General features: G+C 43.5%; 1 pseudogene; it reads left to right on the forward strand.

Annotated features, from left to right (window-relative positions):
• Positions 1–13,098: 13,098 nt before the first annotated feature.
• Positions 13,099–16,614, forward strand: part of LOC110258625 — a 29,078-nt pseudogene continuing 25,562 nt past the window's right edge.

Here is a 16,614-nt window from a genome sequence, read left to right on the forward strand (position 1 = left end):
AGGTAAGTTATATTTGACTAGTATTTTACAGGACAAATTCTTAGAACTGACTACTAGATCACTCATTCTGCCTTCTGTTTGTAGAGTACTGCTGCATACGCAATTTATTGCATTTTCCTTTCCTTTTCTATCTTTCTTTTTTTTTTTAATGGCTGCACCCATAGCACATGCAAGTTCCTGGGCCAGAGACTGAATCCAAGCCGCAGCTCTGACCTATACCACAGCTCTGGCAGTGCTTTAAGCCACTGTACTGGTTTGGGGATTGAACCTGTGATTAAATTAAGGATTTTGAGATGGAAAGAATCTGTGAAGTAGAAGACAGGACCATTGAAATTATGTAGTCAGAGGACAGAAAAAGAAAAAAAGAATGAAAAAGAGTCAAGGAAGCCTGTGTGAACTCTGGGAGACAATTCACAGAAACAACCTATACACTGTTGGAGTCCCAGAAGGGGAAGAGAGCGAGAAAGGGGCTGAGATTGAATTTAAAGAAATTATGGCTGATAATTCCCAAATCTGATGGGAGATTTGGACATCCGGGTTCACAGAGCTAATAGGTCAGGTTACCCCCAAAGTTTAACTGAAAGTGATCTTCTCCAAGACGTGTTGTCTAAAACCAAGACAAAGAGAGAATTTTAAAAGCAGCAAGAGAAAAGTAAATTCTCACATTAAAGGAGATTCCCTTAAGACTAGCAGTGGGTTTCTTAGAAGATACTTTGAAGTCCAGGAGGGAATGGGATGATATATTCAAAATGCTAAAAGAAAACAATTGCCAACCAGGAATACTTTACCCTGAAAAGTTGTGTTTCAGAAATGAAGTCAAGACAAAAGACTTCCACAAACAGGAGTTCCTGTTGTGGCTCAGCAGGTTAAGAACCAACATAGCCTCCCTGAGGATTGAAATTTGATCCCTGGCCTTGCTCAGTGGGTTAAGGATCCAGTGTGGCTGCAAATTGTGGCCACAGTCGCAGATGCGGCTCGGATCCTGAGTTGCTGTGGCTGTGGTGTGTGTTGGCAGCTGTAGCTCCAATTTGACCCCTACCCCAGGAACTTCCATATGCCCTTAAAAAAAGAACCCCCCAAAGACTTTCCAAAACAAACAACAGTTAAGGGAGTTCGTCAATATTAGACTTGCCTATAAGATCACTGATGGGAGCTCTTCAAGCTTAATGAAGAGGTGCGAATGAGTTACACTGAAAAAATGAAAATGCACTACAGGCTTGTAAATATAAGTATTTAATCCAATTCAGAACACTCTAACACTGCAATATGTTAATGTGTTAACCTCCTACCCCTGGCATAGAGGTGAGAAGACAAAAGCACGAAAAATAACTATTGATACGCATCCATGTATAGATTCTTTTTTCTCACATTATCATGCTCCATCATAAGTGACTATATATAGCTCCCAGTGCTACACAGCAGGATCTCATTGCTTATCCATTCCAAAGGCAATAGTCTGTATCTATTAACCCCAAGTTCCCAATCCATCCCACTCCCTTCCCCTCCCCCTTGGCAACCACGTGTCTGTTCTCCAGGTCCATGATTTTCTTTTCTGTGGAAAGGTTCATTTGTGCCATATATTAGATTCCAGATATAAGTGATATATCGTATTTATCTTTCTCTTTCTGACTTACTGTACAGTAGAAAATTGACAGAACACTATAAGCAAGCTGTAATGAAAAAAATCATTATATATATAAAAATACGTATGAGTATAGAGACAGTATATTGTTAGTGGATACAGAATATAAAAAAGAGGTAAATTCTGGCATTGAAAACACAAAGCGTAAGAGTGGGAGTAACCAAAAAGAAAAAATCTGTAGTATTTCAAAAAAGATAGACAAGGAAGTCAAAGAACATCATTATCCAAATGTCAGTTCACAATTCTTTTTTTTTTTTTTTTTTTTTTTTTTTTTTTGCTTTTTAGGGCTGCACCCGAGGCTGTGGAATTTCCCAGATTAGGGGTTGAATCGGATCTCAGCTCCAGTTGCTGGCCTACATTTGCTAGCCACAGTAACTTGGGATCCTAGCTGCTCCTGTGACCTACACCACAGCTCACAGCAATGCCAGATCCGAGACTTACTGAGGGAAGCCAGGGACCAAACCTGCATCCTCTTGGATACTAGTTGGATTCATTTCTGCTGAGCCACAACGGAAACGCCTCAATTCACAATTCTAACTATTGTGCTGAACTAACTAAAGCAGATCAGCTCGAGAGGACTCCTACAAAGTCAAAGACTAATTAAGCTGTTTTTTTTTTCCCAAAGCAAAAGAACTCTTTCTGCACCTCCTCTCCCTCCTTATGTCATATTCACAAGATTACACTACTTTTTTAATAGCAAGTTTTTCTTCCTCTTATAATCTTGTGTGGTTTTACTTGGAAAGCAGCCAAATGATAAGTCATGTATAAATATCCTGTCTCCACTGTCAGTATGATCAAGACTGAAAAAGAGGTCTCACCGTTTCCACCTGTTAGTATGTTATGGTTTGTCTCCTGTATCTTTTGAGAAAGAGATTTGCAGTGTTCGTTGTTAAACATTTGTTGGTGATAAGCTGCTTGTTCTTGAAACTCAAATTTGCCTTTTAAATCGCTGAGATTTTGTGCCTTTGAAATGAAAATAGCAGTGAAATAATATCCTCAAAAATATTCCTTCTTACTTGAGATAATTTCTTTTAAATGACTACAACAGTGCCATTCAGTCATTCGCTGGACATTTGCCTTGTGGAAACACAGAGCCATTCTCCTCAAAATCTAGTTTAGGAGAATAACGGCCGCAAAAGAAATGAGCTGAAAATTTCAGGCACTCTGGTTGCGGTAACTGGGAGGTAAAGAGGAGGCATGAAAGAGATTCTGTTCAGAGACTTTGTGTGTGTGTGGCCACAGCCACGGCATATAGAAGTTCCTGGAGCCAGGGATGGAACCTGAGCCACAGCTGTGGCAATGCCAGATCTTTTAACCCACCGCAGCAGGCTGGGCATCGAACCCACGCCTCTGCAGAGACTTGAGCCCCTCCAGTCAGGTTCTTAACTGACTGTGCCACAGCGGGAACTCTTACTCACAAATTTTTGATGTTAAAGGGAAGAACACACTTCGTTGTGTTTCCAGTGAGCTTAGGCTGGTCTGCAGGCAGGACTAAGCCGCACCAAAGCTCATGCACACTGATGCACCACTGTGGGAGCATCAGGCTTCAAACTGTGGGTGCACTAACCTTGGATTTCAGTGGTTTAAGAGCCCCCACCCACAAGAAATCAATTGCTCTGGAGTAGCTGAGGATATCGAATCTGAGCAGAAGTGAGTTAATCATGGAGTTAATGAAGCTTCATCTTCACAGCCTCTCATTGCACCAGTTCCTTCCAAAGCCTAAGAGGGGCCCTAGCCCTGTGCTCCCAGGGGTGTATGTTTTGGAGGCACCATTTTTGGGGGTGGGGGGATGATGAAAAGAAGCAATTCCGTAAAATTATTTGTTTTTAAAAATCATATTGGAATATAGCTGACTTTCAAAGTTGTATTAGTTTCAGGCATACAGCAACGTGACTCAGTTATACATATACATATATCCATTCTTTTTTCCAAATAGCTTATTACAGAATATTGGGTAGATGTTCCTGTTCTATACAGTAGGCCTTAATTAGTTATCTATTTTATATGTAATAGTTTTTATATTTATTTTATATATATATGGTGTGTTTCTATTTTATATGTAATAGCTATATATTTTGTATATAATAGCGTGTATTTTACATACAGCAGTTATCTACTACCTCCCCCACTCATAGTTTCTCCTGTGGCAACCATGAGTTTGATTTTGAAATCTGTGAGTTGTTCCCTGTTTTATAAGTAAGTTCTGGAGTTTCAGTGGTGGCACAGCAGTAACAAACCTGACTAGGCTCCCCGAGGACACAGGTTCGATCCCTGGCCTTGCTCAGTGGGTTAAGGATCCAGCGTTACCACGAGCTGTGCTGTAGGTCGCAGACATGGCTTGGATCTGGCAATGCTGTTACTGTGGTGTAGGCTGGCAGCCGTAGCTCCAACTTGACCCCTAGCCTGGGAACTTCCATATGCCAAGGGTGTGGCCCTAAAAAGACATAAACAAACAGACAAACAAATAGTTTTTTGTATCATTTAAAAATTACATTTCACATTTAAGTGATATAAGTAAAATATTTCTTACCCAAAGGCCAAGAATGTCATTAAAGGGGCCCAAGCGTGGGGCACTATATCCAAGAATCAAAGTTGTTCAGGAAGTCAAGAAGAAATTAATGAGGTTTAGAAAGCACAGTCTGCCTTTTCATTAGCTGAGGACTGGTGGAAGGATAAGACTAAAAAAGCAGTGGGGAAGGGGCCTTAGTCTGCACACTCTCCGCTTACTACCTGCTTGGCTTTGATGTAGGAGTTTTGATTAGGTGCGGTATCTGGGCGTCATGTGTGTGAATTGTGGCGAAATGAGTGAGGCCAACTCAGTGCTCAGCTCTTTGCTAGATGTTGCTAGATGTTCAGCAAAGTGCTGAACAAGGATGATGGGCTGGGCCGTGGTGAGCTCATGACCTTGCTCTTTTTTCATGGCCTTGTGATGAAGTGGTCTCTGGTAAAGGAGCCTTTCCTAACCCTTGTACTGCCATGCAAAGAACACAGATTGGTAAAGTGACTCTCTAATGCCTTGGTGAAAACAACTGAATTAATAATTTCCTTTTAATGTTGCTCTAGATCTTTTTCATTCACGAGGACTATTTTGTATCTTAGTCACTCTGTTTCTGATAGCTCCTAAGGAAACATCCTTTAAACAAGGATGTTTGATTATTAACAATCCTAGAAAAGAGATTACTTAACCTCTTACGTCTCCACTTTCTCATATGTAAACTGGGAATGATAATGGGACATGGCAATATGGCTTTAAAATATTGTGTTGTTTTATAATCCACAAGGCCAATTAAAGAGTTTCCCTAAGTTAAAGGACAGTATTCTTTGTGCTTTTTACTTCTGCACTGTCTTCCTCAACATAGAGCCTGCTGAACTAAAAATTTTAAAACAAAATCGTCTTCCTGTTACAGTCGAGTGTGGTTTTTAATTGAACCTGTGCCGAGTGATAAATATATAAACATCCTGCCCACTTAGCCGTATCTGATTTGAACCAGAGCACAAGGCTTCATGGCCTTCACCTGCCAGTATGTTGTGGTTTGTCATCTGTATCTGTGGATACAGAAAGAAACTGGCAGCATCTGTATATTTTTAGAACTGGCTGTCTCAGCCCTGCTCTGGGAATGAGGCGGTGGTTATTATTATTGCTGGAAATTGGAATTTACTGCAAAAATGTGTTGCAGTGAACCCCACCTTGCTCTTACCATTTAATACCATCATATCATTACTACAAATGATGCAACTTGCATTGTACTGTTAAGTCCTCATCACAGGTGAAATATTGTTCTCTAATCAGTTTTTTTGTTTGTTTGTTTGTTTGTTTTGCTCTTTCGGACCATACCTGCAGCATATGGAATTTCTCAGGCTAGGGATGGAATCAGAGGTACAGCTGCTGGCCTACACCTTTGCCATAGCAACCTGGGATCCAAGATGCATCTGCGACCTGCACCACAGCTCCTGGCAATGTTGGATCCCTGACCCACTGAGTGAAGCCAGGAATTGAATCCTCATCCTCATGGATACTAGTTGGATTTGTTTGCGCTGCATCACAACAGGAACTCCTCCAGTCAGTTCTTTTTGATCAGGATGATTTGTGTTAACACCTAGCAGAGTGCTATTCATTCATTCATTCACTCATTCATTCATTCACCAGACATAATTTGGGATTGTGAATTAGCCAAGCATTGGGGATATCCTGGTGATGCTGACACAGACAAAAACATTCCAGCTTATAAAGTAAACTGACAAGTGAAAACTGAGTTCATGGAAGGGTTACAGATGGTAAGGTAGAGTTTCATGATCAGTAGAATGAGGCACAAAGGAGAGAGGGGTCATTTGTGGAACACAGCCCTGAGGGGCACCAATTGTCATCACAGCACTGTGGTTCTCTGGTAGAGTTTTGATGGGCTCCAGTCAAGGCTTGAGGTAATAGAATTTAATTTCACGTTCTAGAGTCCTGTGACTCCTGGGGTGGGATGAAGAAAGATACTCTAATGCTACTTCTCTGCTACTACTAAGTACGACTAATAGCTAGCAGTTATAATATTACTAATGCCAACTTATCTAATCTTTACAAAAACTCTGTCATTAAGGCATAGCCATAACCTTCATTTTATAATAAGGCAACCAAGGTCCAGAGAATTTAAGGAACCTGTTCAAGGCCATATGCATGGTATGCGGCTGAGGTGCAAGTCAAAACAAGGCAATCTGGCTCCTGAGCCTCTTCTCTTGACCACTGCATTGTGGGACCAGCTGGGTTGGTGCCCTCTTTATTTTTGTTTTCTTTATATTTCTTTTAAATATTTTACCTTTTTAATGATTTTTATTTTTCCATTATAGTTGGTTTACAGAGTTCTGTCAGTTTTCTACTGTACAGCAGAGTGACCCAGTCACACATACATATGTACACATTCCTTTTTTCACATTATCCTCCACCATGCTCCATCACAAGGGATTAGATATAGTTCCCAGTGCTATACAGCAGGATCTCATTGCTGATCTATTCCAAATGCAATAGTTTGCATTTGCTAACCCCGGATTCCCAGTCCATCCCACTCCCTTCCCCTCCCCCTTAGCAACCATAAGTCTGTTCTCCAAGTCCATGAGTTTCTTTCTGTGGAAAAATTCATTTGTGCCATATATTGAATTACAGATATAAGTCAAATCATATGGTATTTGTTTTTCTCCTTCTGACTTCCTTTCACTTGGTATGAGAGTCTCTAGTTCCATTCATATTGCTGTAAATGGCATTCTTCTGTTCTTTTTTATGGCTGAGTCGTATTCCGTTGTGTATATATACACCACATCTTAACCCATTCATCTGTCAATGGATATTTCGGTTGTTTCCGTGTCTTGCCTATTGTGAATAGTGTGCAATAAACATACAAGTGCATGTGTCATTTTCAAGGAAAGTTTTGTCCGGATATATGCCCAAGAGTGGGATTGCTGGGTCATATGGTAGTTCTATATTTAGTTTTCTGAGGTACCTCCATACTGTTTCCCATAGGGGTTGTACCAATTTACATTCCCACAAGCAGTGTAGGAGGGTTCCCTTTTCTCCTCAGCCTCTCCAGTATTAAAACTTTACTCCTTTTCTAATGTTTAATGAGATTGTATTATGGTATTTCCTTATGTATCAAAGTAGTCTCACCTATCCCTTATCAGGGATTGAGTTGGTCCATGCTGACACTGCATCCCAAGCCCTGAGGTACAGGGTGCTGCTTGGGGGCAGCCTGCCAGCCCTGAGTTAGCCCTTCCTTTCCAGCCCAACCTTCCCTGACACAGGATCTAGAGCTCATAACAGTGTCTTATGGGTGAGAGCTCTGTCCCAGGGTAAGTGAGACCATGTCTAGATGGCTGCACTGAATGCATCCCCATGTCCTCCTGTGGGGAGGCAGGATGGACTCCAGCAAGGACATCTTATGTTCTAGGTGTCTGGCTGAATGGTTTCTGGTGATGCGGTGGAGTCTAAAATTGGGTCAGCAGTGATAAATTCAGGTCAGAGGGAATATAGCACCTACTCCAAGTGACCAAGTGATTCCTGGTCCTACTCTAGCACCTGGGTTTAAATTCCAGTTCTGGGAGTTCCCGTCGTGGCTCAGTGGTTGACGAATCCTACTAGGAACCATGAGGTTGTGGGTTCGATCCCTGGCCTTGCTCAGTGGGTTAAGGATCTGGCATTGCCGTGAGCTGTGGTGTAGGTGCCAGACGCGGCTCGGATCCCACGTTGCTCTGGCTCTGGCATAGGCTGGCAGCTACAGCTCCGATTAGACCCCTAGCCTGGGAACCTCCATATGCTGTGGGAGCAGCCCAAGAAATGGCAAAAAGATAAAATAAATAAATAAGTACATAAATAAATAAATAAATTCCAGTTCTGGTGTGTATAATCGGTCATTGTCATCGGTGTTTTAAGCCTACAGATACAGAAAGCGATAGGGCTCATATCTAGCCATGGGGCTTAGGAGTGAGAAGAGCAGATGACAAGTGAGTGATCCTTGGAAAATGATTGGGTAAATATTAGAATATTTCGGGGGAAGAAATGCATGTGTTCCATTGCCTTTTCTTCCTTTCCATTTACCTGAGTCTCAAGGAGAAAGGACGGGCATGGCAGAAAGGAGAAGTTGTGTCTGCTGACCAGATGAAGTGTGTTATCCTTATGATGAATGTGACAAGGCTGGGGACTGACCTGCAGCTGCCCTCAGTGTTTGTCACATGGAGAACTTCAGGTGTGGAATGAAGAGGGTGTGAAGCTGGCTCTGAGCTCTGGTGGGGGCTCTGGGGAGTGTGAGTCCCACATAGAATGCTTCCTTCCCACATCTAGGTGCTGAAATGTTGAGAGCTAGGGTGAGGGGGCCACAGGGTGGTCTGTGTGGACTGCAGGGGTACATCCTGTGAACCCTGAGCCGGAGGGGGTGTGAAGGATGTGGCAGCATGTTGGTGACCTTGAATTTTGAGGCTGAGGCTCTATCTTGCCTCCCCTTACTGCCCTCGCAGTCTCTCTGTTCATTCCAGGGTTACTTTCTGGGAGCATCAGGGAGCTTCTCTGATCAATGGACACCATGACAAGGCAGCAATGGCTAAAATGGGCTGAAGTCCCTCTGCCTTTATCTTTCTCCTCAACGCACATGAGCTTCCAGTCTTGCCAAAACCTTGACCTCAGAAGGAAGTGGGGGTCACTGATGGTTTCAGGCTGCATGTTCCTTCCCCTCTGATTCACATGCCTCTTCTTTGCCCCCTAGCCTGCAGCCACCCTCCAGCAAAAGACCTTCTATTTCCCTTTTCTGTCTAGGCCTATTTTGCATGTCCTTTAACTATGGTTTATACTACAATTTGTGGTCTGAGTCCTACTAAATCAAACTCTCAGTATATAAAGGGGATGAAGGTTTGATATTTAGAAAGCCTTAGTCTTTTCAAAAATTCCGATTGTGGATCTAGCATAAGCAAACCCAACTAGTATCCATGAGGATGTGGGTTCGATCCCTGGCTGCACCCAGTGGGTTAAATATCTGGCATTGCTGAGAGCTCCGGTGTAGGTTGGAGACATAGCTTGGATCTGGTGTTGCTGTGGCTGTGGTGTAGGCTGGCAGCTGTAGCTCCAGTTCGACCCACAGCCTGGGAATTTCCATATGCCGCACATGCAGCACTAAAGAAAAAGACTTGTGGCTGCCTGATGGGAGGGGGAGGGAGTGGGAGGGACCAGGAGCTTGGGCTTATCAGACACAACTTAGAATAGATTTACAAGGAGATCCTGCTGAATAGCATTGAGAACTATGTCTAGACACTCATGTTGCAACAGAAGAAAGGGTGGGGGAAAAATGTAATTGTAATGTATACATGTAAGGATAACCTGACCCCCTTGCTGTACAGTGGGAAAATAAAAAAAAAAAAGAAAGAAAAAGAACAAAAAACTTTAGTCTTTCAAAACTATTTATTTTCTTCTCGGTGACCCCCAAATCCTGTTTTGCAGAGCTAGTTGAATGATGACTACTTTTTTCCCTTTGTTTTCTGTATTAACGATCTCTTTCTTTCCCAAAGTTTCATTTGGTAGCTGCTTGAAAGGGATGTTTCCCATATAATGAAATATGTGTATGCGATGAAGGACTGGGTTCAGAGAGCTTCCGTGTTGGTGAACATGTGGAGGTGCTGGGAGAGTGGTGTGCAGGGAGAGGCCACGGAAGCTCCATGTTCCTTCCCACTACCTTGTCCTATGCATCTCTTCCATTTGGTTCTTCCGGAATTATAGCCTTTTGTAATGAACCAGTGATCTAATAAGCAAAATATTTCTCAGAGTTCTGACAGTGAATTACCTTTCATTTATTTCACGTCTGCCCAAGTGGATGAAGGAAAGCTTCTCCTAATAGTGCAGCTATTAACAAAATACGATTTCAGTGAATCAGCTTGACGAAGTTCATTCCACTGTGAGTTTGCAAGCTGCAGAGAGGTAGTGTTCACAATTACTCTTTTTTTTAATTGTTATTTCCCCGATACAGTTTTTTTCCCTACTGTACAGCATGGTGACCCAGTTACACATACATGTACACATTCTATTTTCTCACATTATCATGCTCCATCATAAATGACTAGACATAGCTCCCAGTGCTATACAGCAGGATCTCATTGCTAATCCATTCCAAAGGCAATAGTCTGTATCTATTAACCCCAAGTTCCCCATCCACCCCACTCCCTCCCCCTCCCCCTTGGCAACCACAAGTCTCTTCTCCAAGTCCATGATTTTCTTTTCTGTGGAAAGGTTCATTTGTGCCATATATTAGATTCCAGATATAAGTGATATCATATGGTATTTGTCTTTCTTTTTCTGACTTACTTCACTTAGTATGAGAGCCTCTAGTTCCATCCATGTTGCACAATTATTCTTCTATCAGATAGATTTCCACCGGTTATCTCCTTTTTTTTTTTCTGGACAGAATGTACAGATTCTACAGCTGTCCTTGTTCTCTGTCATAGTTTCTGTGTTAAGCTCAGAGTTTCATGGGCTTTGTCCCTAATTGAGACTCCTATTGGCTGGAACTTCCTGAGTCCGCCCTCCCTTTAATGCACCAAAGCTTTGGTTTGCGAGAAGTCATGAAACCCAATGAAACATGAAATAGTAGGGCCAAAGTAGCTTCACTCTTGCGGCCTTTTCTACCTGAACCATGAAGAAGACGGTAGTCTCACTGTCCCTCTTGCTCTTGCTCTCTTTTCCCAACAAGTTCAACAGTATTAGCTTAGTTCTTCAAACTCTAGACCCCTGAGGACTGGCTCTGGATGCTTATTCCTCAGTCAACCCAATTACATCTCTTGGTAATCTGGTTTTCAATTCTTTCTCCAATTCCTAGTGCATTCTATTTTCAGTCAAACAAAGATTTCAAGGGGAGTAGAGGTACTGATGCCTTGAAGGATGGGGATGGTCAGAATAAGAGCAAGAAGTAGTAGAATAGAATTTCAATATGTACGCATTTAGAAAGGGCATGTTTTTCAGAAATTACAGGGTTGAGGGAGGGACCATGGGTGTGGTGGATGGTCTTGATTTCCCTGGTGTACCCACCTCACTCTCAGGTAAATATCCTTTCCATAAGATGCTTCTCCTGGGAGTTCCCATTTTGGCTCATTGGTAACAAAACCAACTAGTATCCATGAGGATGCGGGTTCAATTCCTGGCCTTGCTCAGTGGGTTAAGGATCCGGCATTGCCGTGAACTGTGGTGTAGGTTGCAGAGGCAGCTCGGATTTTGCATTGCTGAGGCCATGGCTTAGGCCGGCAGCTGTAGCTCTGATTCAACCTCTAGCCTGGAAACTTCTGTATGCCACAGGGGCAGCCCTAAAAAGCAAAAAAAAAAAAAAAAAAAAGAAGCTTCCTATTCACCCTCCTCTTATTACTCACTATCTTTTTTCTTCATAGTTTTTCACGTATGTTGTTAAATAATTATTTACACACATATATAATTTGTATATACTTATATTTGTAGAAGTAAATGTTTGTATAATATTTCACCACCAGCTGGATGTGAATTCCATGAGATCAAGGATAGTGTCTCTCTTGTTCACTGCTTTATTCCCAGCCCACGGCATGCTTATGTGCAGTGCTGTGGAGCAGCACCTTAGCAAGTGCTAGCTGATGATGTGCTGTGCGCTATGCCCAGTAACTGGCAACTTTCACCTGAGCATTTATATCTTATGAAGCCTTGTTATTTCTATCTCCCCTAGTTTCTTTCTCTGGGGTGACTAACAGTGAAGGCAGTGAAAATGAAAGAATGAGTACATATGTCAGGGATAGCAAAGCTAATATGTATTTGGAATTAAGCCTCATGTTACATCAGGCATTGAATTAAGAGAGATACCAGAAGTTCCCTTTGTGGCTCAGCGGTAACGAACCTGACTAGTATCCATGAGGACTTGGGTTTGATCTCTGGCCTCACTGGTTAAGTGTCCAGCATTGCTTTGGCTGTGGTGTAGGCTGGCAGCAGCAGCTCTGATTTGACCCCTGGCATAGGAACTGCCATATGATGCATGTGTGGCCCTAAAAAGCATGACAGAGAGAGAAGGAAGGAGAGATAGAGAGAGATTCCAAAAGAGTAGGAGGGTGGATGCAGAAAAAAATTGTGCAGGTGCATCGGCTGATTGGCTCTGACCCCTGAACCCCAGTCCAGCTCCTAGGGCAGGACTGCTGGCCCTGGGCAGTTGTACAAGAGGAGGAGGTTGGGTCTGTCTGTAAATACCCTGTAGGTTACCTCCCCTTTCATCCTGGAGAAGGAGAATTCGACCTCTACTGGCATGTATGTACAGGACACAGGGGATGAGAAAGGTCCTGGAGGGGAAAAGCTAGGTTCTGTCAAAGCCCCCTGATATTATGAGCCCCCTATGTGCTCCAGGACCCAGTAAATAGATTACTCTGAGCAGCAGGGAAAGACTGACAATCACACCTCCCAACTGGTGGCTCCCACCTCACCCCTTCCACGTTCACCTGTGTAGTCCTCTGCTCCTGGTCCTCATTTTCTGTTCCTCTGATAAGTATTGTCATATTTCCAGCCTTCCTTGTTTCTCTGCTTCAGCTTGGGCTCAGTCACAGGGAAGATCAATGTTGATTACACCAAAGATATTCTCCACAGGCCAACTGGTCCCAGCACCCTGACCCTGTGAGATCTCACAGTCTGTGGGGATCAGCCAGAATGATCTGAGAGGGAGAGAGATGTATTCATGTTTTTTGATATAATTTTTCTACCCCTGCCCTGGTCACGGGGACCTTATTCCTCGGGGATGAGGTCAAAGGACCGTGTTGCTCATATAAGGAGATGTTGAAGACTCAGAAGCTAATTGGTGTCTAAGCTTCAGAAAGTGGAGATGAAGCCTCCAATAGCATCTGAAATGGTAAAAAGTGTCTCTATTGGCTGTCGGTAGGGAGGATGTCAGGGGATGGGTCTATATAGACCTTTGTCGGTCCCCTGATACCCTCTCTGGTTATTTTACGGCAGGGACTTCAACCTTGATGACCTGGGAGTCAGGATGGCTCTAAACAGACACCTCTCTCTTCAGAGACTCGGCTTCCTCCTGCTCATCATGGTGGGGGGTCAAGGTAAGAGTTTCGTCTCTTTCCTGGGATCAACAACCAATGTATGGACACCTCAGTGCAGGGACGTGTCCCTGGAGGTATGGAGCCGAAGCCTCTGTGGAGACCCTATGTTTTTGACCAAAAGGGAACCACGCTGATTGTGAATGTTGGTTCCTCTCCTGCTGAGGGTGGACTGGTCGTAGCAGCAGGTTTTACAGAGGAATGCTATTTGGTGTGGACTGAGGTGAGTGTGTTTCCGTCCTGCCCACCGTCTCCCTTGCTCTCAGGGAGCTTCTGTGGAGTCCCAGTGGCTCCCAGGGTGTGGCAGGTCCAGAGACTGACCTCAGCTGGGTCTCTGGGCTGTTCCCCACACACGCCATTTGCTGCTTTGTAGAGGACTCTCCATGGGATTCCCATGTTTTACGCATTTAGGCTCCTTTAGGCTCTGTGCTTGTGTGTGTGTGTGAGGTGTGTAGGGTGTGCAAGGGTGTGTGAAGCCTGTCTGTGTGAGAGGAACAGGGCTGCCAAGAAGGGATTGAATCAGTTGGTTTGTGAAACACAGTGGGTGCCCACATGGTTGGGGGGTCATGTCAGCTGCATGTAACCAGATCATAGATAAACTTGCACCTGCCTGCTTCTCTCCTTCAACCCCACGATGCCTCCTCTCTGCTTGTTGTGAGGTTTGCCCAGCACTGGGCTGTATGAGTCTTTAGTTCCTGGCCTCACTTGTTCCTTCCAGGTGGTCATTTTAGAGCAGAGAAACCTGCAGCCAGGAAAGCGGCCCCTTGTTTATAGAGATTCATTGATGTTCATCACCAGATGTAGAAAGTTTCCTGAGTCCCTACAAATTGTTTGCTGATATGCTGGGGTCCTGCAAGGGTTCTTTCAATTCTCTAGGATCTCTTGTGAATTCTGTAGGTGCATTTTCTCTCTCAGGCCCTTTTCTTTCCTCCCTGTGAGCAGGTTTCCTCTGAGGGAGAGGACTGCAGGCTTCAGAGCTAGTGCTGCTGAAAACCTAGTCTTCAGCCTGGAGGAGGTGGCTCTTTCAGATCTGGGAATGGGTCCAGCCAAGCCTCAGTACAGTGCCGTCTCATCTCAACGCTCATTGTTGTCCCCTTAGACCTCAGTCTCTAGTGCCATAACTCTCCTTGGGAAAACCTCCCCCTCCAGTCTCTGCTCCTGGAGTGCTGATCTGATGCTAGTGAAGATTGTCCTCCTGAGGGCTCTGAAGGGCAGAGGTGGGTTTTGGTCCCATGAAGGGGGGCAAATAATAGATGCTCTGATACAAGGCCTGCTCCCTTATGAGGAAAACTATAGGGAGTTTCCTCGGTAGTTCCTTAGCAGCAAGAGTATTTCACCAAAGCAAGTATTCTTTTCATTTTCCCTGAAACAACACCATTCAGTGTTATTCTACTAAAATTATATTCTACCTCATATGACATTGGACCTGCTCCTTAGTAAACAATAGTCCTGGCCTTTCGAGCATTTGATGAATTCCCTGGGCTAAGGGTTGAATCGGAGCTGCGGCTGCCAGCTTACAACACAGCCATAGCAATGCCAGATCCAAGCTGCATCAGTGACTTACATCAGAGCTCAAGGCAACACCAGATCCTTAAGCCACCGAACAAGGCCAGGGATGGAACCCACATCCTCATGGATACCGGTAGGGTCGTTATCCTGCTGAGTGACAACAGGAACTCCAGCATTTGATGATTTCTGAGCGGGGCACACACTACAGGAGTCTCCATCATGAAGTCCATGATGAGCACGGGCATAAGATTATCCCTCAAATGCAATCTTTGGTCTACTTTTTATGCTCAAAAACGTAGACCCAAGATTAGATGTTAGTATATATTATTTTTTAACATCTTTTTAAAATCAATCACATATTTCAGACATTTCTCTGTATCATTAACTATTCCTTTACACACTAAACTGGCGCTATTACAGGGCTCTGGAAGAAGTGGACGGGAAGGGAGCAGGCAAGGACTGGCGTCCAGTGTGAAGCAGCATGTGTACACTGGGCTAAATCTGGCAATAACTTCAGCATCATCTGTGCAAGCTATTTGTTTCTCAGGGGTAAAATCTGCTGCATTTTTCTGCAGAGCAGGTCACTGTGAACTGTCATTGCTTCTGTAGTATGGCTTCTATTGGTCTTTGCTTTTCTTGTTTATTCCCAGTCATCTCTATAAGGCTAGCTCAGCTTTGTAGGTCTGCGTGAGGCAAAACTGAAGCAGGACTCTCATGAGGTGCCCCCAAAGACTAGGGACACTGCTCAGCCTGTTCTTACTGTCCTTGTGAGAGGAACTCCCTTGGCAGACCTGGCATTGAGCAATCCTGGCTTGGAGGATGGAAAGTTGTGGTCAAAAGGACAGTGTCTTGATGTAGTAAAATTTCTTGGAGGACTCCAGATCTTTTCAAAGATTGTTTTTTTCCTGATAGCTGTTGAATTTTTGAACTTTTTGGAGGGGATAGAGGTCATCATCTTTTATATCAGCATTCGGATTATGTCATGTTTAAGGAAGTTATTCTTTGAGAGAATGGTTTTGAATATAGAATTTTAGACTGGCATTTTTTTCTTTTGGCACATCTAAGGCTTCAATCTACTCTATGTTGGCATATCTTTTTATTCATGGGGACTTATATGTTAGTAGAGATGTTTCTTAATTTATATACCTAGTTTCTGTCTTAATTTCTTTTGTCAGTTTTCTGCTGTTTCTTACCATTTTGGTAAGCATAAGGTAGGTTATGTTGTAGTAACACGTAACCAAAATTTATTCTTACATGCCATGTTCCACTCAGTTTGGCAGGATTTCTGCTTCGTAATTATTCAACTGCTCAGGTTGTTGAAATCTCCACCATCTCATGCCACCACTGCAACCCAAGGATGCAGTATTTGCTGTGGTAGAAAAGTATATTGGTTCTTACATCTTTCTGTGTGGTAGTGACTCACATCATTTGTTCATACTTCATTGGGTAAGTCAGATCACATAGTGATGCTTAACTTCAAACAGACTAGGAAGTGTTAATATTCCCATGTGCTTAGTAAATGAGAAATTTTTTTTAGGGCTGCATCTGCAGCATATGGAGGTCCCCAGGCTAGGGGTCTAATCAGAGCTACAGCTGCCGGCCTATGCTACAGCCACAGCAACACCAGATCTGAGCAGTGTCTGCGACCTACACCACAGCTCACAGCAACACCAGATCCTTAACCCACTGAAAGAGGCCAGGGATCGAACACGCAACCTCATGGTTCGCAGTCAGACTCCTTTCCTCTGTGCCACTATGGGAACTCCAAAGAGAATTTTAAGTATCACTGAACACTAGTTGCTTTTCCTTCTATGACGATTCTACAAATGAATTCCTTTTTATATAGCTTGCCTAAGTTTTCTTGGGCTTATTCACTCTAAGGATTGGTGTCTTCCATCAATTCT

This window comes from Sus scrofa, unplaced genomic scaffold, assembly GCF_000003025.6.
Source record: "Sus scrofa isolate TJ Tabasco breed Duroc unplaced genomic scaffold, Sscrofa11.1 Contig2565, whole genome shotgun sequence".
Taxonomy (NCBI): domain Eukaryota; kingdom Metazoa; phylum Chordata; class Mammalia; order Artiodactyla; family Suidae; genus Sus; species Sus scrofa.